We start from the raw sequence: 22,036 nt of genomic DNA on the forward strand, positions 1-22,036 counted from the left end.
GCTCATACCTGTGTTCATAGCTCAGTGGGCTAAGCCTGTGTGCCTGCAATCACGTGGTCGCCGATTCAAACGCAGTATATTTAGAACGTGAATAGCGATCTTCCGCTGAGAGCGGTCCTACACGCTCCCGACGCAAGTAAAACAAAGAAAGGTGACACGATTTGCTTTTTTGCCTATTTAACCTAATTTTAAAAACTTTAATACTTCTGACAATGGAAGTTTTGAAAAGAAGACAGATAACGGATTTAGTCAGTGTTTTTTTCATGATTCTACATAATGATTTCAGCGAGATATAAACTGAAATACACGAGAAAGATACGCGGTCGATGATGCCCTTGTCCCCAGAGCGTCAATAATAGTCACTGCATCATATTTATCGCTTTCTATATTTATATAGTCACAGTTTTTCATTTTTCATTCCATCTATCAATTAACTGTGAAAGGGATTTTATTGTTGCTACTTTTCTTGCGTTTCAAACTGCCTTTCCAAAGTGATGGGTGTGGGGTGCAGTGACATTCCAGACTGATGGGCCATTGACAGTATGCAAACTACTACAGGTGTGAGGATACCTATCTCATCAATATTCATTGTGAAGACCACTGACTTTGAGAAAAAGAGTGTCACTCCAAAGTTCTAACACTTTAGTAATCAAACCATATAAAATTTCTGAATGTCACTTTCACCTATGTGTAGCCAACCCCTGTGTCTATAAGCTTCAGAGCTCAAAAGTCTTACCTAGAAGTGTCTATAATGTGATTTTTTACAATTTCTCAGCATGTCTGAAAATAGGTTTTTGAAAAGTATATGTTTAAAGTTGATTTTAACAAAAAATAGAATAATAACATTCTAAGAGGTCTCAGATTATTGGTGCTGAGTTTGTGCTGAATAAAAGCAAATGTATCACTTTGGGATAAATGTTTTTTAGATAGGTGAAATATTTTAAAATGTCAAGGCATGTCAGACTACCTCGAAAGTGGAAAAAAGGCCTCAGGCCCCAGGGGGTTAAAGAAATCTGCAGTTTGCAGCAGATCATCCTTACGGCACTCATCGAATTGTTCAAGTGTGGGGTAAAGGGTAAAAGCAACGTGGTCGAACCGGGCCATCACTATTATTGCAACTACCACAACACCCTCCCCCCCCCACAAAAAAAATCCGCCAGACAAGCACGAAAAGGAAAAAAGGACAGGATGAGCCCCCAATTTTGTTACGCTCCAGTCTAGGGTTGGAGCCTAACAAAGTGAAAGGGAAGGATGGATTGGGAAGGACAGGACAACCAGAGCTAGGAGAAGGGAACACGGGACACAAAGGGAGTCTTTTTTTATAGTTTTTTTTAATAGTTTTTCACAAACACTGTACAAACACTAGGTGTAACAAACTTCTTTTCCACCCTGTTAGGCAATGATTTAAAAAATATTCTAATCACAACAGTATGTGTTTGGTTTATTTGTATATTGTTTTACTAAACGAGGTACATATAATGCATCTACATATACTTTTATTTCTAATTAATAAAATTCCTCATACAAGACAACAAAATGGGGACAAAAAATGCACAGATTCCATATTCTGACATTGTACTCTTCATAAAATTAAAACTGTTAATGCTACAAAAATGAAACTTTTATCATAGCAAAAGGGACACATTGTATCCCAGAAAAGTTTTGTTTGACTTGTACATTATTTATTTTAAACTCTGTGATTACCATGTACATGTCCCTAACAGGGTGGAAAACGTCTGGAGAAATATATACAAAAAACACCGCATAATTATAATATTTTCAACCCCTGAGCTTGCAAACATGCATTCCTCATAGCTAAGTATGGTATAGTCCTGACAGAATGTTTAAACCATAAAATAAAATCATTCCAAATTTCAGAAAACAAACAGCCAAATATGTGGTCCAAAACAGTTATCACCCATAATTATTTGTGTGGTATTAGTTTTGTCACGTTCAGTGCTGCAGGCGAGCAGGAAAGCAGACAAGCTGACCAGGAAGTCGAATAACATTTATTTACAGGGTTTATTCGGGGTTTATTCGGAGGACAGGACTGGGGAAAGCACAACAAACACACGTCAGTGACCGATCTGGGGTACACCGACTGAGACACGGACTAAATACACAAGACTAGGCAAACGAAACAGGCAACAGCTGGGCACAATCAGGAAAGCACACGTGGATAATGAGGGGGCGTGGCACACATTAGGAGCGGACGGAGCGGGGCGTGACATAACCCCCCCCCCAAAGGCGCACACACCGGGCGCGCCCGAGAGGAGGCGACGGACGGGACGAAACCGGGGAACAGGACCTGAAAAACAAAAGCAAGACATCAACCAAAACCGGGGAACAGAACGGAGACGCAGAACAAGAACAAGGACGAGAAGAAGGACAAGACACTACACAGAACAGGGAAGGCAGACAGGCAGACAAGGAAGGGAGACACAGAAGGGGAGAAAGGCGGAATAAAAGGGCCAGGAGTGAACGAAGGAGACAAAGAGGGACGAGGAGCAGAGACAGGCGGGACAAACGGAAAGGGAGGAGAAACAAGGGGAGCACGAGGGAGCCCAGGCGGGCGACGGGCAGCGGCCGGAGGAGCCGCAGGGGAGAGGGAGGAGGGAGCAGGAGGGGACCACCCAGGGGCCAAGGGAACGGGAAGAGGGAGTGACGGAGGGGACACGGAGGGAGCAGGAGGGAACACCAGTGAAGGCAGGCAGGAGGGGGAAGCCGTGGCAGGCGAAGGCGCAGCCGAAGCTGGGGAAGGTGCCGTCCGACGCCCAGCCGGAGCAGGGGGGCCCGGAGGCGGCCGACAAGGACCCGGAGGCGGGACCGAGGACCGGCACCGAGGATCCAGGGGGGGACCCGGAGGGGACTGCCGACCCCGAGCCGGAGGACCCGCAGGCAGCCACCGAGCCACCGCCAGGGGCAGAACGGGCGAGCCAGGGGGCAGGGCGGGCGGGACCCGGGCCCTACGCCTATGTCCCCGTCCCTTACGGGACACCGACAGGCGGGGTCCTGGGGGGCGTTGGCCTTGCCGGGGTAAGGGCGAGGGAGTCAGGGCCTCAGGCAGGGCCGCGGGCCTGACGGGAGAGGTGGCCTCGGACAGGGCCGCGGGCCTGACGGGAGAGGTGGCCTCGGACAGGGCCGTGGGCAGGACGGGAGATGCGGCCTCGGACAGGGCCGTGGACAGGTGGCCAGCAGGGGGCGCCTCAGCGGGCGCCGCAGTCACTTGGCCAGCAGGGGGCGCCCCGGCAGGCACGTCAGTCGTGCGGCCAGCAGGGGGCGCCTCGGCGGGCAGAGCTGAGGCGGCTGTAGGCGTGCGACCAGCAGAGGGTGCCTCAGCGGGCGTCACCGTCACATGGTCAGCAGGGGTCGCCTGGGTAGGCGCCTCGGGCATACAGTCAGCAGGGGGCGCCTCGGCGGGAGCCTCCGCCGTCCGGTCAGCAGGGGGCGCCTCGGCGGGCGCCGCCAGCACGCGACCAGCAGGGGGCGCAACCGCGGCCACCTCACGCAGCTCAGGCGCCGGCAGGACAGGCAATATTGTGTACAGGTTTGGTCACCATATCTTAAAAAGGACATAGCGGCCATAGAAAAGGTGCAGCGTAGGGCCACAAGAATGATTCCTGGTCTTAGAGGAATGTCATACGAGGAAAGGTTATTTGAGCTAAATCTGTTCAGCCTCAAGCAAAGGAGACTGAGGGGGGACATGATCCAGGTCTATAAGATTCTAACAGGTTTGGATGCTGTTCAACCGAATAGTTACTTCAGCATTAGTTCAAATACAAGAACTCGTGGCCATAGGTGGAAATTAGCGGGAGAACATTTCAAACTGGATTTAAGGAAGCACTTCTTTACACAGCGTGTAGTCAGAGTATGGAATAGTCTTCCTGATAACGTAGTGCAAGCTGAATCCTTGGGTTCCTTTAAATCAGAGCTAGATAAGATTTTAACAACTCTGAGCTATTAGTTAAGTTCTCCCCAAGCGAGCTCGATGGGCCGAATGGCCTCCTCTCGTTTGTATATTTCTTATGTTCTTATGTTCTTAGTTCAGGAGCCGGCAGGACAGGCGAGACCGGCAGTTCAGGTGCCGGCAGGACAGGCGAGACAGGCAGGTCAAGATCCGGCAGGACAGGCGAGAAAGGCAGGTCAAGAGCCATCCCGCGGCCAGCAGGGGGCGCCGCCATCCCGTGGCCAGCAGGGGGCGCCGCGGCGGGTGCCGCAGCCAGAATGGTGGCAGCCGCAGGGACTGCAGGCAGAGCAGGCAGGACAGGCGGGTCAGGTGAGACAGGCGGGTCAGGCAGGACTGGCGAGACAGGCAGGTCAAGAGCCGGCAGGACAGGCGAGACAGGCAGTTCAGATGCCGGCAGGACGGCCACCGCCGTCACATGGCCAGCACGGGGCACCTTGGAGGGCACCCCATTCGGAGCTGCAGTGGGCTCCCTTGGTTCCTGGTCACCAGGGGGCGCCGCAGCGGGCGCCGCCATCACGCGGCCAGTAGGGGGCGCCGCCATCACGCGGCCAGTAGGGGGCGCCTCGGCGGGCGCCGCCATCACGCGGCCAGCAGGGGGCGTTGCGGCGGGTGCCGCAGCCAGAGTGGTGGCAGCTGCAGGGACTGCAGGCAGGACAGGCGGGTCAGGCTGGACAGGCGGGTCAGGCGGTCAGTGCCGCGGGCAGGTTCGGAGCAGGCAGTGCGGCCGGTAGATTCGGCACGGGCGGCAGGAGGGGTGCCGAGCGCGTTGATGCTGCCCCTTTAAGGGCTCTCGGGACCTGGGGAATGCCGTCCCGCACAGCGCGGATAGTTCCGAGGCCCAGACGCTCCGGCCGGTAGAAGTACGCCTCCAGTGGAGGCGGCGTCTCCGGTTGGGAGCTGGCCAGGCTGGTAGCGGTGGTGTCATCCCAGGCTGGGAGGAGAGAGCAGGCTCCCAGGTAGATCGATGGAGTCTCCTCCTGCTTTTCCTCCCCTCGCTCGGTGAGCCGGCGCTGTAGCCGACGGAGGCATTTCCGGGCTTTGGTAAGCGGATAGTCCTGTCCCGGTGGGCGCTCCTTCTGGAGCAGGTCCCGGCCCCGGGTAGCCAGCTCCAGGGCTACCGGGTCCTCCTGGACCTCAGGCTGGGATCGCCAGTACACGAAGGTTTGCAGCAGTCCGAGCCGGTGGTGCTCGGACTGCTGCTTCGTGCTTTCGCAGAGATCGGTCATTCTGTCACGTTCAGTGCTGCAGGCGAGCAGGAAAGCAGACAAGCTGACCAGGAAGTCGAATAACACAGGGGTTTATTCGGAGGACAGGACTGGGGAAAGCACAACAAACACACGTCAGTGACCGATCTGGGGTACACCGATTGAGACACGGACTAAATACACAAGACTAGGCAAACGAAACAGGCAACAGCTGGGCACAATCAGGAAAGCACACGTGGATAATGAGGGGGCGTGGCACACACTAGGAGCGGATGGAGCGGGGCGTGACAAGTTTAAGCAGACTGTGTTTTTCTATTGTTTTGATCAGATCACATTTTATGACCAATTTGTGCAGAAATCAATGGCAGTTATGGAACTTGTAGAAGGGATATCGAATGCAATAGATAATAAGGAATATACTGTTGGTGTTTTTATAGACTTAAAAAAGGCGTTTGATACAATTGATCATTCAATATTAATGAATAAACTACAGAGATATGGTATAAGAGGGATAGTTTACAAGTGGATGCAAAGTTACCTGGATGATAGATATCAATATGTCGAAATTAATAATGTAAAATCTAATCAGATGAAGGGAAATTGTGGTGTTCCTCAGGGCTCTGTGTTGGGCCCTAAGTTATTCATATTATATATAAATGATATATGTAGTGTTTCCAATTTGTTAAAATGTGTATTGTTTGCTGATGATACTACTCTGTATTGTTCAGGTAAAAACCTAAAACAGCTTCTGACTACGGTGGAAAAGGAGTTAAATATATTAAAAAACTAGTTTGATATAAATAAGTTAACGCTAAACTTAAACAAAACACAATGTATTATTTTTGGCACTAGACAAATGAAAAACATACCTGAAATCAGGGTTGATGGAATTGAAATCAAAAGAGTGTATGAAAATAAATTTCTTGGAGTGATAATTGATGATAAGTTAAGCTGGAAATTTCATATAAATCATGTTAAAAAAAAATGTCAAAGATCATTGCTATTCTCTATAAAACAAAGTATGTTCTGAATAAGAAATCATTATATACACTTTATCGTACTCTGCTGCTTCCTTATATGACTTATTGTCTAGAGATATGGGGTAATGCATATAAAACAAATACTCTTCCTATTTTTAAGTTAAATAAATTTTAAGTTTTTAAGCAAAAAAGGGCTATAAGAATAATAAATCAATCAAACTATATAGAACCAACTAATATTTTGTTTATTAATTTGAATACCCTGAAATTTTATGATTTAGTTGAATATAAAATGGCACAGATAATGTATAAAGCACAAAATAACTTGCTTTGCCGCAGTATTCAGAGGCTGTTTAAAGTCAGAGAGAGTCAATATGACCTAAGGGGAACAGATGTCTTTGAAAAAGATAAGATAAGGTGAAACATAAAGCAGAGATGTGTGTCTGTTAGAGGAGTTAACTTGTGGAATAGTTATGATAGTAATTTTAAAAGGTGTAGTTCATTTACCTTGTTTAAAAATAGGTTTAAAAATACAGTATTAGAAACATATATAAATCAAGAATGAAAAGAGTGAGAACAATACTGAAACCCTTGGTTGTTTTGCTTTGATGTAATTACCTGTTTTGTAATTATTTTGTTTTTGTTAAAAAGGTTGGCGAAATAAGCATATGCTTCAGCCAATACCTTTTGATTAGCTTTGTCCTGTGTTTTTGCTTTGTGGTAATTTTTATTTTGTATTCATTCAGATATTTGAATGTGAATGCTAATCAATAAAATCAATCAATCAATCAAATCCATATAATTCCAAAGGGTTCACATACTTTTTCTTGGAACTGTATGCCCTGCATACAGCCCTCGTTTTGGTTGGTTTCCCTTTGTTATATCCAGTTGTTCTGCTTCATCTCTGTTTCATAATAGTAATAGTTCTTGTGAGTAGTCATAGGAGATTTAAAATAGCTGTGAGTTTTCTTTTCCACCTTCTTGATATAGGACTGCATAAAATCCTCCTCAAAAACAACTTCTTTGATGACCTCAGGATCTCTAACCTTTAGTCTTTTTAGCACCATCAATCCAAATGTTCTCCATTATATTTTCTAAAAAAGAAATAACAAATTTGACAGTATTCTGCCAAATTCTAAAGATAACAGTTATTTTGACAAATATAAGCATTAATAGAGTTTACTAATACAAAAAATAAGAGGCAAGGAGCAGAGGTCTTCTGTTTCAAGAGTAGCACTACCATTTATACAGTACAAGGACATTCCCAACTGTGAATTCTCGCATATTAAAACATTCCCTACACCACACAGATATTAACTACTGGGAGTAATGATGCTTGCAACACTGTTTTCCTACCCCAAGAACAGCACAATTACCATACACCACTGGGAATAACAATGGTCACAGTACAATATTACCATACACCACACTAATACTAACTACTGGGAGTAATAACACCCACAGCACTGTCTTTCTGCCCCAGGAGCAGCAGAATTACCTTACACCACTAATACTAACCACTGAGACTAAGGGCGCTTTTTCACCCCACCGGGTACCGTACTTTCAGTACTTCCATAAAGTACCAAAAGTATGGTACTTCTTTTGTGTCGGTTTTCCACTGGCGTAAAAACTGGTACTGATGCCAAATGACATCATCAGTGACCACCCCTGACTGACAACATCACAAAGCTAGGCGCAGTATTTTGCTGAATTCAGACATGTTATTGTGATCCTTCACTTTCCTCTAGTCCTGCTTAAGTTTTTTGAATTTCAAGCGGCATTATTCACCCAGGTAGCATTCCCACATGGGCCCCATATGGGCTTAATGTGGGCCAAAATATGGGGCCCATGTGGGTTGGCCCATATGGGCCCCATCAAAATCTGCACCCAAGAATCAAATGGGCCCCATGTGGGCCAGCCCAGAAAACCCAAATGGGTTCGGTATGGGTTATTGCTGGGCCCCACATGGGCCAATTACCTGGGCACAATGTGGGCCAGCCCATATGGGCAAAGATGTGGGATTTATCTGTGGCCCATATGGGCAAATGATGTGGGATTTATTTGGGGCCCATATGGGCAAAGATGTGGGATTTATCTGGGGCCCATATGGGCAAAGATGTGGGATTTGTCTGGGGCCCATATGGGCAAAGATGTGGGATTTATCTGGGGCCCATATGGGCAAATGATGTGGGATTTATTTGGGGCCCATATGGGCAAAGATGTGGGATTTATCTGTGGCCCATATGGGCAAAGATGTGGGATTTATCTGGGGCCCATATGGGCAAAGATGTGGGATTTATCTGGGCCCCACATGGGCCACATCACCTGGGCACAATGTGGGCCAGCCCATATGGGCAAATGATGTGGGATTTATCTGGGCCCCACATGGGCCACATCACCTGGGCACAATGTGGGCCAGCCCATATGGGCAAGGATGTGGGATTTGTCTTAAACTGATAAGTTAAACTGTGGCTGAACCAAAAGTAAAGAAGCAGATAGGCCTAAAATCAGTTTTATGCAATATTTATTTAAGGAAAATCACACACTGACATCACAATTAAATAAAAAACCAGTTTACATTTATTTTACAAATTAAAAAAACCTCTTAGTCCACCAATTCCACTCTCCCCTGTTTGGAAGGGCCACTCTTCTGCTCTGCCTCTTGTCTGCGTCTCTTTTTGTAGAGGAATGAGGTAATGCTTCCTTTCACCTCATCTTTTGTAGCCTCTTTCGTTTTTGAATTTTTCCACACAGCACCTGGAAAAAAGTGAGGAATAATCTAATTAAATTTGTGCATTCCATTTGGCAGTAAGTGATATTTTATCTGTTTATCTAAAAATAATCAAATTACTATATCAGTCAATCCCAGAGTACAAGTTTAAAATCACCAACCTAACAATTACCAACCTAAAAATACAATAATATCTGCATTTTTATTGTACTGGGAGCAGCAGAGCATAAACAAATTTAAAACTGAAAAAAACTAATGTTAAATATATTACCACTTCTCAATTTATTTAAAACTTTGCCAGACTGCCAATTAATTTACCGTGATGTACGGAAATTTGAACCCTCCTTCCTCTTCCTCAGTCCCCCCCGTAATTTACGCCCATGCTTCTACGCATCTCTATGGTGTTTCTTTGCAAACAGGTTTCGGCTTTTAAAACACCCCTCCCCCAGGCCCGTTAAGGTGAAGGACGAGAGACGCTAAAGCAAGGCGCTGGGAAAATGCTTGATACATGCAATATGTCCATCATGTGCATTTAAAAAGGACGTTCTGAAATAATTATCAAAAAGGAACTAGATTACATTGGCAAATAACATTTGTTCTCCCGCTGAATTGAGTTATAATTTAATAATCATCATTTTACATGATGTTACGAAAAAATGGTTACAAATGTTTTAAACTGATCTGACTACAATATTGTACTTTATACTTTAACATCTATCACAGTATAGATTAGACGGCGTTTTAATACATATATACACACAAACACACACACACAATGGCGGTCATATACATTAAACAATGTTGTAAATTTAAAATAAAGCGCATACATGCTCAAAAAGCATTTGAGTTGGAAACTGTAGTTAAAAATATAAGAACGTTCAGATGCATGCAAATTGATATAACTCTCTGTTTATAATGTATTTTTCAATCAAACAATCAACTGTAAAATTACTTACCTAAAACGCACCAGGAAAGTTTTCAACTTCTGTGGAGTTTTTCGGGTGGACGTCCGGTGAAATAGCCGTTGGAATGTATCGCGCATGCGCAGTACAGCTCTAGCCCGCCAGGCCTTTTCAAAAGGTGCCTGTTTTCTGACTGATTGTTTGATGACTTGTTTGATGAATCTGTATGTATGTGGTCTTCAAGTATGTTATTTTTAAAATGTATTCACTCCTATTTTATTATGATGTTTATCAAAAAAAATAAAAATATTGATTTAACATTAGATGTAATTATCAGCTAAAACACAGATCTTATCAAAAGCTGTAGCCTATATTAAAATGCGCCCTGGGGGGGGGACGGGGGATGGGGGATGGGGGAGCAGTCACAATGACGTGTGACTGCACATTCACGGGGGAGCTGGGGGGGCAGAGACAATGACGTGTAAATGTGTCATCTCTGCTTGGCCACAATGAAAAGAGATATGTTTGAAGGGGTTAGGGTGAGGTTGTTTTCCTAACTTAAGAACACTGAACCAACGGTCAAGCATGGTGGTGGTAGTATCATGCTGTTTTGCTGACAGTACTGTACATTGCACAAAGAGGATGGAATAATGAAGCAGCACTAGGTAGATAGACTGGGATTTTTTTTGTCATAGTAGCAGATACAAAAAGAGGACCATAAAAGAAACAGAATAATAAGTATTTACTGTAACCCTCTGGATCAAGTCTGAGGCCTATCACCCACTTTCAAAGTCGTCTGACATGCCTTGACATTTTACAGTTTTCCTGAATTGCTAAAACACATTTCCTAAAATCTCCTCTCTTTTTCTCAAACCACTATAAGCACAAATCCTAAAATTCAAGCTGAACTCACAATACCTTACACTCGTCTTGCAAAATCAAACAATCTTCTGAAAACTATTACCTTTGCTCAAAAGCAAACACTGCTTTCAGATCACACATCAAGCCAGTCGGTTAAATAAACGCTAATGAACATGGTCATTACACACTACAGCAAAAAATTGAAAACACTATACAAGTCAAATATTTGTATATAAGTCAAAACTGTTGCTGGCATGTAAGTTAGAAACTGCAAGACTAGTAAAAAGAGTATGGTCGTCTACCAAAAATATTTGTATACTGTACATTTATGACTGCAAAAACAGAATAACTAATATATAACATTAATTGCTGTATTCAGTACTCCAAAAAAGTTACTGTAAAGGACAAAGCCAAAAAGTAAAGCACAGTACAGAACCATATGTTTATTTTTCATTTTCCACTCTGTCCACCTTTATTCTCCACAATCTTATCAAGACTAGGTACAAATAAATCAATTCCTGGTGTGAACTTTTCAAGATCGCATTCCGGAGCTCAACATTTGGGACGTTAATTCTCGTGTAATTCTGGAGGTTTCAAATTTCCACTCAGAAACTTAATTAAATATTAAGAATCAAGCAATTGTATGCGTGTTCAGAACAATTATAACAGCAGTAATTTTTTAGACAAAATCACGTGTTACCCATATTGCGTTCAGCCACATTTCACCCATATGGGTTTGCCCAGATCCTGCCCATATGGGACCCATATCGTTCAGCCCACATTTAACCCATATGGGGTTGCCCAGATCCTGCCCATATGGGACCCATATCGTTCAGCCCACATTTAACCCATATGGGTTTGCCCAGATCCTGCCCATATGGGACCCATATCGTTCAGCCCACATTTCACCCATATGGGTTTGCCCAGATCCTGCCCATATGGGGCCCATATCGTTCAGCCCACATTTCACCCATATGGGGTTGCCCAGATCCTGCCCCTATGGGACCCATATCGTTCAGCCCACATTTAACCCATACGGGGTTGCCCAGATCCTGCCCATATGGGACCCATATCGTTCAGCCCACATTTAACCCATATGGGTTTGCCCAGATCCTGCCCATATGGGACCCATATCGTTCAGCCCACATTTAACCCATATGGGTTTGCCCAGATCCTGCCCATATGGGACCCATATCGTTCAGCCCACATTTCACCCATATGGGTTTGCCCAGATCCTGCCCATATGGGACCCACATCGTTCAGCCCACATTTAACCCATATCGGGTTGCCCAGATCCTGCCCATAAGGGGCCCATATCGTTCAGCCCACATTTCACCCATATGGGGTTGCCCAGATCCTGCCCATAAGGGGCCCATATCGTTCAGCCCACATTTCACCCATATGGGTTTGCCCAGATCCTGCCCATATGGGGCCCATATCGTTCAGCCCCATATGGGTTTGCCCAGATTCTGCCCATATGGGCCCCACATGGGTAAAATGTGAGCTGGGCCAGCCCAGATGGCCCATGTCTTTCCCATATGGGCCCCATATGGGAATGCTACCTGGGCAGTGTTTCGCGTGTGCCACATTTCTTCTAAGTGGCTTGCTTTTACGGCAAATACTTTTTTATTTCGAGTCGTGCCATGCAAATCCCACTGGATCTGTTCATCCGACCGTATGGCAATTAAAGCCTGTGTTTCCTCATTTGTCCATCCTTCCATTTTACTTTTTTTATATTTTTGTTTCTACTGCTTTTTATTTCATTTCTCGCTATTCGCTATGTGTTTCAAAAGATGGCGGTTGTATTTTGTGTTTCAGTGGCAGGCTATTTGCATAACCAATCAACAGCACTAATAATAACCACTGCTTGCAAAACAGGCGTCCTGCAGAATTAACAGCAGAATTATGCTGCACCACTAATAGTAACCACTGCCATTGATAATGCTGACAGCACAGCTTTCCTGTTCCAAGAGCAGCAACATTACCCTACACCACTAATACTAACCACTGCTTACAACACAGGCATCCTGCCACAAGAGCAGCAGTATTTCCCTACACAACTAATATTAACGATTGGCCAATGTGGGTTTTTCAGTGGCCGATGCCAATTAATTAGAGAGGGTAAAAGCTGATGAAAGTTATCATATTAATTTAGAAAAACAGCAACTTAAAACACCACACCTGACCTCATGTGATGGGTTGCAGTCAAAATGGAAAGTATAATCATGCATGTACGTAACTGGCATGCAAGTACACATTCACATTTAAAAGCCAGCAATCGATTGTTGTCACAGCGAAATGAAGTTTAAATTAGCATATAAAGATTAAAATGCACAATCATTTCTTGTCATATAGGCATAAATGCACATAAAATAAGTTTTGTTAACCAGAGACACTGCATTTTCCATTGAAAATGCACTGTTAACTTACATGCATTTGCAGATGGCCTTCTTGTGCAGAGTAGAGATTCTGGATCAGCACAGGGTGTATCGATTAAATGATGTGCACAACCGTATTATCTGCTATAATTAGAGGTATTGAAATGTCTTGCTGAGTAAATTACTTTTCTAATTTGGGTGTAATTTAAACTGCTGTCTCAAAATTACTCTCCACCAAATGTGGGATTTATTGAATAAGGAAACATATTGATTTTCATTATGAGGAGGTATTCAGAAGACTAATAATGCCGGCTTCACTCTGGACTTTAGCCTTGCCTTGCAAACCTGGAAAAAGCCACCTCTGTCATGTAACACTACTTTGCATTATATTGCTGTTGTAAGAAAAGAATAATAATAATAATTTTTATTTATACAGCACGTTTCTCACACTCAAGGATGCTTTAAAATGCAAACAATGATACAAAAAACAATGCACACGCAACAGTAACAGTAACAACAGAATAACAACAGGAATGTTACATAGTAGCAGTTACATTATAGCATTCATGGAATGTGAGTCAACTGAAGCTTGGAAATGTTAAGAAACTGTATCTCTCACAGACTGTGAGGAAGTGTGTTCCATAGTGTAGGTGCTGTCACACAGAATGCCCTGCCACCCACAGAGGATAATCTGAATTTAGGATCAGTAAGAAGGTTGGAGCCCGATGATCTTAGTGTGTGAGCAGGAGTGTATGGAAGAAGGTCAGACAGATAGTGAAGGGCAAGTCCATGGAGAACTTTGTAGGTAATTAGTAAAATTTAAAATTTGATTCTGTAAGTGACAGGTAACCAATCATGAAGAATCGGGGTGATGTGGGCGGATTTTCTCGTATGTGTTAGCAAACGAGCAGCAGAATTCTGAACATATTGTAGTTTGTTAAGAAGTTTTGATGGGAGGCCAGAAAGCAATGCATTAAAGTAGTCAAGGCGGGTAGTGTTGAAGGCATGGATTAGTGTTTTAGTGTCCACAACACTGAAGGATGGACGGAGGCGAGAGATGTTGTAAAAATGCAGTCTGTACCAGAGAGCTAACATGTGACTGAATGGTGAGAAACTGATCGAAAATTATGCACAAGTTATGAACTGTACTTGATGGTTTTACTAAGACTCCATTAACATTTTTTTTAATCTTAGAGTGGATAGAAGTGATTTAGTACCCACCAGTACAATTTCCGTTTTATCAATGTTAAGCTGTAAAAAATTTGAGTCAACCAGTGTGTGATTTCGCAGAGACAGTTAGTTAGTGAAGATGGTTGCATGGACTTACTAGTGTCAGCACTTACGTATAATTGAGTGTCATCAGCGTAGCAATGGAAACTGAGACCATAGTGACGTATAGTTTGCCCTAAGGGAAGCATATAGATGGTGAAAAGAGTTGGGCCTAGAACTGATCCCTGGAGGACACCCTGTGTGAGAGGAGCAGTATCAGATTTGTGTGTCTTGATGTACCATTTGATGACTCGGGTCTCTTAGTCCAAATTGTCGGAATTGCATCAAAGGAGGTATAGTTTACTCAGATGCCAGTCACTCTATGTGCAAGCATTGTGTGCATAACTGCAAATATTCCCACTCATTCATACAGATATAGTACTGAAGCCTCACTGATTAAGTACATTTATCAAAGAGCACAGCATCAGGTCACCATCATGGATTTTGCACTGCAATTCACCTTCTCATTAATCGCCACAAACACTCTAGTGTCTGGCGATTAAGCCACAACTAGTAATTGCGGCTTTCACTGTTTTGTCTCACTGGAGATAGTGGGGACTGCAGCGAACTAAAAATATTACCAAGCAATAATTCAGTGATTGAGCCCCCTACAGGGATTCTGTTTTTTTCTTTGAAGTTTAACCAACTTTAATGCTCTCATCCACCTTTTATGATTATCACATACTGAACTGTGGTGAAAAAGTGACAGACATATAAAACAAAATGAACTGAATTGCATTAAAAATATTTTACTGTAAACACTGGACACTGATGAAATGACCTGTCATGTTTGACATGTTGTACTTCATCAAAACCCTAAGGAAACCAACTAATACAAAAAATAAAGGCAGTTTTCTTTCATTTGACTTGGGAATACCCTATCATTGAACGGAAAAAGGATTCTACACCAGGAGAATGATTTCTGCTATTGAATGGACTATGATACAGATGAGATCACTCCTTTTCCTGGCTGAAATCAGAGTTTATGTTTCTGTGGTCTGTGAAAGGTCAAAAGGGCAGGGCAGGGAATCCTTCATAATCTTAAGTGTTTCAGGCTACCCCCTTGTGTAATACGGCTTGTTTTTTTCCTTTTCTTACCGGCTTTTACAAAAACTGTGTTTGGTTTGTGTCAGTGTCGCTTGTTTTTGATGGTTTTTGTGGTCGGGTGTTGGGATGCCCTCCACCCCTGCCGCGGGTTTGCCGTCTCTCTCACTCCATCACGGGGTCAGGTGCATGCCCTGATCCCGGGATAGTTGTGGAGGATGTGTTGGAAGGGGTTAGTGAATTGATTGGTTATGAGAATGTTTTTTCCGCTTCGCATATGAGCAAGGCAGTGGTTATTTTTGTTACTGAGGAAACTTTTGTTCAGCGCCTGATCGAGCAGGGAATCAGGGTAAGTGGCCGACTTCTCCTGGTTTTTCCACTGGTTGCACCGGCGACGAGAGTTACGATATCGAATGTTCCGCCGTTTATTCCGAACGTAGATATCGAGCGTGAACTTTCCCGTTTTGGAAAGTTCGCAGGCGCTATGAAGTCTGTCTCCTTAAACTGTAAGAACCCTGCTCTAAGGCATGTAGTGTGTTTTAGGAGACAGGTGCTTATGTTTTTAACCGAGCCCAGTTTGGATGTTTCTTTTAGGGTATTAGTTGAGGGGAGAGCTTATATGCTTATATGCGAATACGGGGAGTATGAAGTGTTTTGAATGTGGGGATATCGGGCATAAACGACTCGCCTGCCCGCACAGGGTTGGAAATGCTGAGAGACCAGGGCCTAGCTCTGTACCTATGCCTCCTGCAGTTGAGGATATACCTGAGCCTAGTCTGGGGGTGCTACAGGTTGAGGCTGGTTGTGCGCAGGAGGGGGTTGGGGATGGTCATAGTGATGAGTTTGTGGTGGCTGCACGAAGTAGTGAGAGTGTGCAGCATAGTGTTGAGGAAGTTTAGGGGGCTCGTGAGTGTGTGCTGGAGGACAGTGGAGTTGCTGACAATGTTGGTAGAGATGGGGTTCAGGGTGAGGTGACTGATACTTCTGTTATTGAAGGCGGATCTGGAGATGCTGCAGAGGATATGGACGATGATGCTTTTTCGGACATTTCAGATTTTGCGTCTCAGGGTTGGGACGATGCAAGTGTGTATTCTCTTCAGGAGGTTAATGATTTTTTGGATGATGCTTACTGTATGGTAAGCCCTCTGATGTGTCTGATTTTTTTTTCCGGATGTGAGTAAATTTGAGGCTACGATAGTGAGAATGGTGAAAACTGCAACATATGATGAGTTGAGTCAGAAGAAGAGGTTTCGACTTAAGAAGATTCTGACCAGGATACAGAAAGGGAAAGCCCCTGCTTCGCGTGTGGGGTTGAAATGAGTGTGGTTGCTGATTCTTTTTTCCATCTCATCTGCTCCTTTCTGCTGATCTTTTCTCCTTTTATCTATTTTTTATGGAGTGTATTAGGGTGGGGTCTTTGAATTTGAATGGAGGCCGGGATGGGTGTAAGAAGGCTATGTTGCTGCAGTTTATTAAACTTAAAAAGGTGGATGTTATTTTTTTTGCAAGAAACTCATAGTGATTTAGGGAATGAGTGGGACTGTGGTTTTCTGTGGGATGGGACTTATATTTTGAGTCATGGGACAAATGTGAGTGCAGGGGTGGCTATTTTGTTTTGTTTTGAGGGCATGGTCTTCTGTTTTTGAGGTAACTAGGGATGTTCTGCAATATTTTGCTGCTGATGAAGAGCCTCTTTTCTATAATCCCATGTTTCTGGTTGGACTCTTCAAATCTCCAACTGTGCAGGCCTGTTTTACGAGGGCAGGCCTGACAAAGCTGGGGTCCCTCAGGGTCGGTGGCTCCTGGAGGACATTGGATGACCTGCGGGCTGTGACTGGGGTTCAGTCTGGCCGACTTCTTCGGAAAGCTCTGGAGGACATTGTTTGTGTGCTACCAGAGGCAGCTAGGATGGTGCTTGAGTCCAGGTCCTTTCTTTTTCTCCCCTGATCAGGGTCTCTCCTGCTGTAGAGGGTCATCGGGAGGGGGTGGGGTTGCTGCTTTCTTTTGTGTCTCTTCAGCAGGTGGCTCGTAGGGATCTGTCCAAGAAAGCTCTGTACCAAGCTGTGTTAACACTTCTGTGTTAAAGTGTTGCATTTTCGGGCGCTGAGTGGACTGGCGGCTTCCAGGTGGTCAGGTTTGTTGGGGCCTGGATCTTCCCCACAAGGACGTTGGAGGTCCCTGTACAAGCCCCCCATTGAGAAGCGCACGGCGGATTTTCAGTGGCGGATTGTGCATGGAGCAGTGGCTACGAACAGACACATGTCACACATTGATTCCACAGTTGGGAGGGATTGCCCTTTTTGTTCTGCAGAGGAAACGATGGAGCATCTGTTTCTGAGGCGCAATCGGCTTTATGATTTGTTTGAGGTCCTGGAGGAGTGGTGTGTCGGTTTTGGGGAGGTTTTTTCTGTTCAGCTCTTCATTTATGGACCAAAATACTGTAGTTCCCAGAAGGCTGAGACGTGTCTGCTGAACTTCGTACTGGGTCAGGCTAAGATGAGTATCTGGCTGACCCGGAGGAACAGAATGAGGGAGGCAGGATCGACGAATCCTTCTCTCATGATGAAGGGCTTGGTGGCAGCCCGCATAAAAATTGAACATGCTTTTTTCGGGGTGACTCACAACCTTGTGACTTTTTCGGAGGTGTGGGGTTATGGTGGGGTTCTATGTGACTTGACCCAGGATGGGGATTTAATCTTGAAGTTTTAATATTATCTTCAAGGTGTCGATTATTTCCTTGGCCCGCCGCATATTCCTTTTTTTGTTTGTTGCCCTGCTTATTTTCTCTTGTTTTTTTTGTGGTTGATTGTTTACTTTGTTTTCCGTTTGTCTGATTTTGTGATAATGACCCATTTTGCGATTTGAAGTTGCAGTAGGGTATTTTCTGTTGGGTGATTCCATCTCAAATCAACCAGTGGGTTCCACCACATGATCACAGATTTAGCTGATTTTTTCACCAATTGTTGGTATTGGCATGAGAACAAAATCCCCCAATTTTTTTGTCCCAACTCCCGCTCGTTAAAAAATGGCAGGCATCCTTATTTTTGGCCTCGACGCACTACGAGACGTGCCACGCCCCTTTTTGAAATCCTCTTTTCCTTGATAACTCACTGGCTATATGTCATATGGAGATGAAACTGGGTGTATTCATGTAATTTTCCATGTAGATTCAGATTCTGTAATCACAATTTGGCTATCTAATGTGATTATGGAGATATTTCTGAAAAACCATTTTTGGGGGTACCCCTTTTCGACCCCCCAGAACCCAAGGTCTGCATGTATATATGTTACTCAAAAAAATAGGGGTTACTTCACATCACCTCATCTTGAAAATAAATAAAAACCAGGGGTGTGTTTCATAGAAATCATCAAAAATTTATTGTCCAGGTTTTGCCACACTTTATGATTTGACACACAGAAATGAACAGCAATATATGTAGAATATTTAATGCATATTCATAAAATCTGCTCTTTTCAAAGTGGAAGTTACCTCAAATTCTTTTGTACTGCATATCTAGTCAAAGACTCATAATGAAGTTATTCATCTCTCTACACTGAAAGGACATTTTAGACTAAAGGGTCTGGTAGCAAAAATCACCAATCACAGTTTTTGTTTCATTACCCTGGGTATCTGATTCTGAATGAACAAAGCCCACAAAATGAGTTCATAGAATAAGACCAAAAGGGTACATGTACATGTAGGAGACCTGTCAAGTTGCAGTGACACAAATAATATCAACTAGGAAAGACATGCACTTTGTAGCTACCAAAGTCATTTTGCTAGGAAATGCCTCCACAAATGCTTGACCACTAAGTGGTTTTAGTCATCTGTGCCTGAAAGTTTTCAAAGCATGCTTCAACGTTCTTGATATCCTCAGCTGGCAATCTGTATTGTCGTCCCATTCCACCTGAGACAGCAGGAACAGAAACTAATGTCAGTATATGGATGAATGGAATCCAGCATTCTTCTTTGCTTTCTGGCCAAAACAGATTGTTCCCAAATGCCCCGCGATGCATAAACCTGACAAAAATGTCCTGATTTTCATCAGATCTTTGGTCAATACAAACAATGTACCACTTGTCATCATAGACTACTGCAGCATATTGTCCAGGTTTAAGTTCAGATGAAGTGACTGTTTGGACTGATGGTTCCTTTTGAATGATAGTGGACATTCTATCAGCAGAGAGTCTGAACATTAAGAATCCATCTTTGGTCGGCACAAATCTATGGTGACTACGAGTGCCTGGAATAGTCTTTGCAGACACCAGTCTCTCATAGATTTTTTGGCCATGGTCTTCAATTGCTTCACTGCTGACAAATACAAATTCAATTCCTGAAATGTTATCCTTGCACCAGTCGTAGAACCTGTCTGGAGTCAAAATCTGATCCTGCACTGGCGCTTGCAGAGGGGCACACCTAACAAGTCGTTTAACAGTACCACCTATCCCGTCACAAGGACTCTTCCCATGACTGGTAGCAAAAAAATTCCAGGCAGCACTAAGGCCAAAGTCTTCAACATGGTGAGCCAAATTTGTAAAATTTTTATAATTCTTGTACTGGCTGGCTGCACCATCTGAGAAGTAATGCACATGATTTAAATTTGGTAGCAGAACTTTCAGTGGATTCATGAGAACCTCAATAAACTTGTGAACAACAATAGCATTGTGTTCCCTTTCATTACTGACAACACAAAAACTTTTGCAACTTAGTGAACCATCGTTTTCACTACCATCCCTATAGTAAACCACGAAGGGATGCAGAGTCACCTGGGATGTATCCCAATGAAAACCTTGAACAGCATCCTGACAAATGAAAGAATAGTTTTCGGCAAAATCCATGAGGATAACAGCCTCCTCTCCAATGGGAAGTTTCTCTTTCAGTCATTTTAAATAAGTAGCCTGGGCCTTGGCTGTATAGTGATGAGCTGTGCAGGAGTCACATTTTTCACAAAGTCTCATAATGAAATCAGACACTGACAAAGACATGTCAGAAATTATGCCATGGCTTTCATGACTCCACTGCTTGAACTGAACAGTGTCATCTGGGTCCAAATCAGCATTTTCAAATATACCATCAAGATAATCAGATAGTTTTGATTTAGGGGGGCACTGCTCACACCTGTGCAACATACAGTCACGAGCATCCAAAGAACAGACAAGCTTTGCCATCAAGTCTTTGTAATCAGAAGAGACAGGCTTCAACCATCAGTTTTATATTTTGGTGTATTTCACAAACACAAACTGAATGCATGCCTGGTGAATCAACAGTTACACACCAGGGTGGTCTTAGACTGCAGAATTTGGACTTCCCAACCTTAATGTCCCCAAGCCTTTTTTGAACTCAATATATAGTTCCTTAAGATTTACTAACAACATCCTTTTCTGAACATGCCTCTTGCCAAGTTCATCACGAACAATTACAAAGTCCTTCTGCCCTGGGCATTGTCGAGAAAATTCATCATCACTGTAAAAGTCCTTGATCAACTTAACAACATGAGCTGGCAAGCCATGACCTTGCTTTTGTTCAGGTTCTGAAAGAAGACCCTTGCTCTTCTTGAGAGCCCGAGCTGTCTTCACAAGACATCGGGTGACACCAAACTCTTTGACAGTTTTATCAATCGTCCAACTTGCAGGTGTAAGTGTAAGCAATTTAACCTTTTCTTTGCGTGTACTTCCACGAATTTTATCCTTGAGGCCTGTCACTATATCCTCAATATCACTGCATGCTTTGCAGTTTTTAGAATGGTCATGATCTGAAACCAAATCAGAGGTTGGAATTTCCAGAACGTTTGATAGCTTTTCAGTGACCGTGTCTGAGACCTGTTGCAGTTTTTGTTTACCATAAGTTTTACGTGATGCATTTTTAAGTTCATGTAGTTTTAGAGGTGAACAGTCAAGGGCAGAAAAACTGGTGTTGAGTGATTCAGCTGCATGCGTCTCTGGTTCAGGGAAAGCGTCATCTCTGTCACTGTCAGGTAGTTCAGGGGCCTCTGGCTCTTCTTCAAGCTGTGGAGGGTTAAACAGATCCTGAAGCCTTTTCTTGCACGAAATGCATACCCTCTCACCAGGGATGACAGATTTACCAGAATGTGCTTTTAAATGTTCAGCCTGTTGGGTCTTCAGTGAATGGGTACCTGAAAAGATAAATGTTCAGGTCTGCTGCATGGTCCCTTTACAGAGAGAAGTTTCTGTGCAACTTCAGCAGTTCAGCAGTGTGTTAATTATTGACAATATTTGAAGGAAATTAAAAAGGAGGAAAAGAAAAGAAACATTGTTTCTAAAAAAAAACTATTGTTTCCATCCACTTTACTGTAAATTGCATGCACTAGAGAGGTATCCTGAAGAGGCTTACCTTTTACTCGCTTCTTGTGAATATCAAATGGGTTGCAGCATCTGTCTCGCTGAAGGAACTCAAAGTGTGAGAGAAAAGTAGCTTGATGGTGAAGGCACATAGTTTATCCTTCCTTTACCTTCCTTTATCTTCATGAACTTTTTTAACTTTTCCTCATCTGGGGTCATAAAATGGTGTGTAACATATGGACACTCTGATGTGTCCTGGAATGTCTGTGCAGAGTTTGTATACAAAGATGATGTTGCGGGTAATTTTGACCCAGACACTTTAATGTGCGTAAAAAGCTGGTCAGATCCAAAATAAACATGTCTCTTTGATGTACTTTGTTTTGAGTAGCCTTTGAATAA

The 22,036-nt window shown here is 43.7% G+C and overlaps 1 long non-coding RNA gene across 1 annotated transcript in view; it reads right to left on the reverse strand.

Moving 5' to 3' along the window:
• Window positions 1–1,692: 1,692 nt before the first annotated feature.
• The window catches only part of LOC140593600 (uncharacterized), a 30,581-nt gene continuing 10,237 nt past the window's right edge, over window positions 1,693–22,036 (reverse strand). The window contains exon 3 of the long non-coding RNA XR_011994006.1: window positions 1,693–2,308. This is a non-coding gene — a long non-coding RNA (uncharacterized lncRNA). The remainder of the gene's footprint in view (window positions 2,309–22,036) is intronic.

The sequence above is a fragment of the Paramormyrops kingsleyae genome, chromosome 12 (genome assembly GCF_048594095.1).
Source record: "Paramormyrops kingsleyae isolate MSU_618 chromosome 12, PKINGS_0.4, whole genome shotgun sequence".
Lineage (NCBI taxonomy): Eukaryota > Metazoa > Chordata > Actinopteri > Osteoglossiformes > Mormyridae > Paramormyrops > Paramormyrops kingsleyae.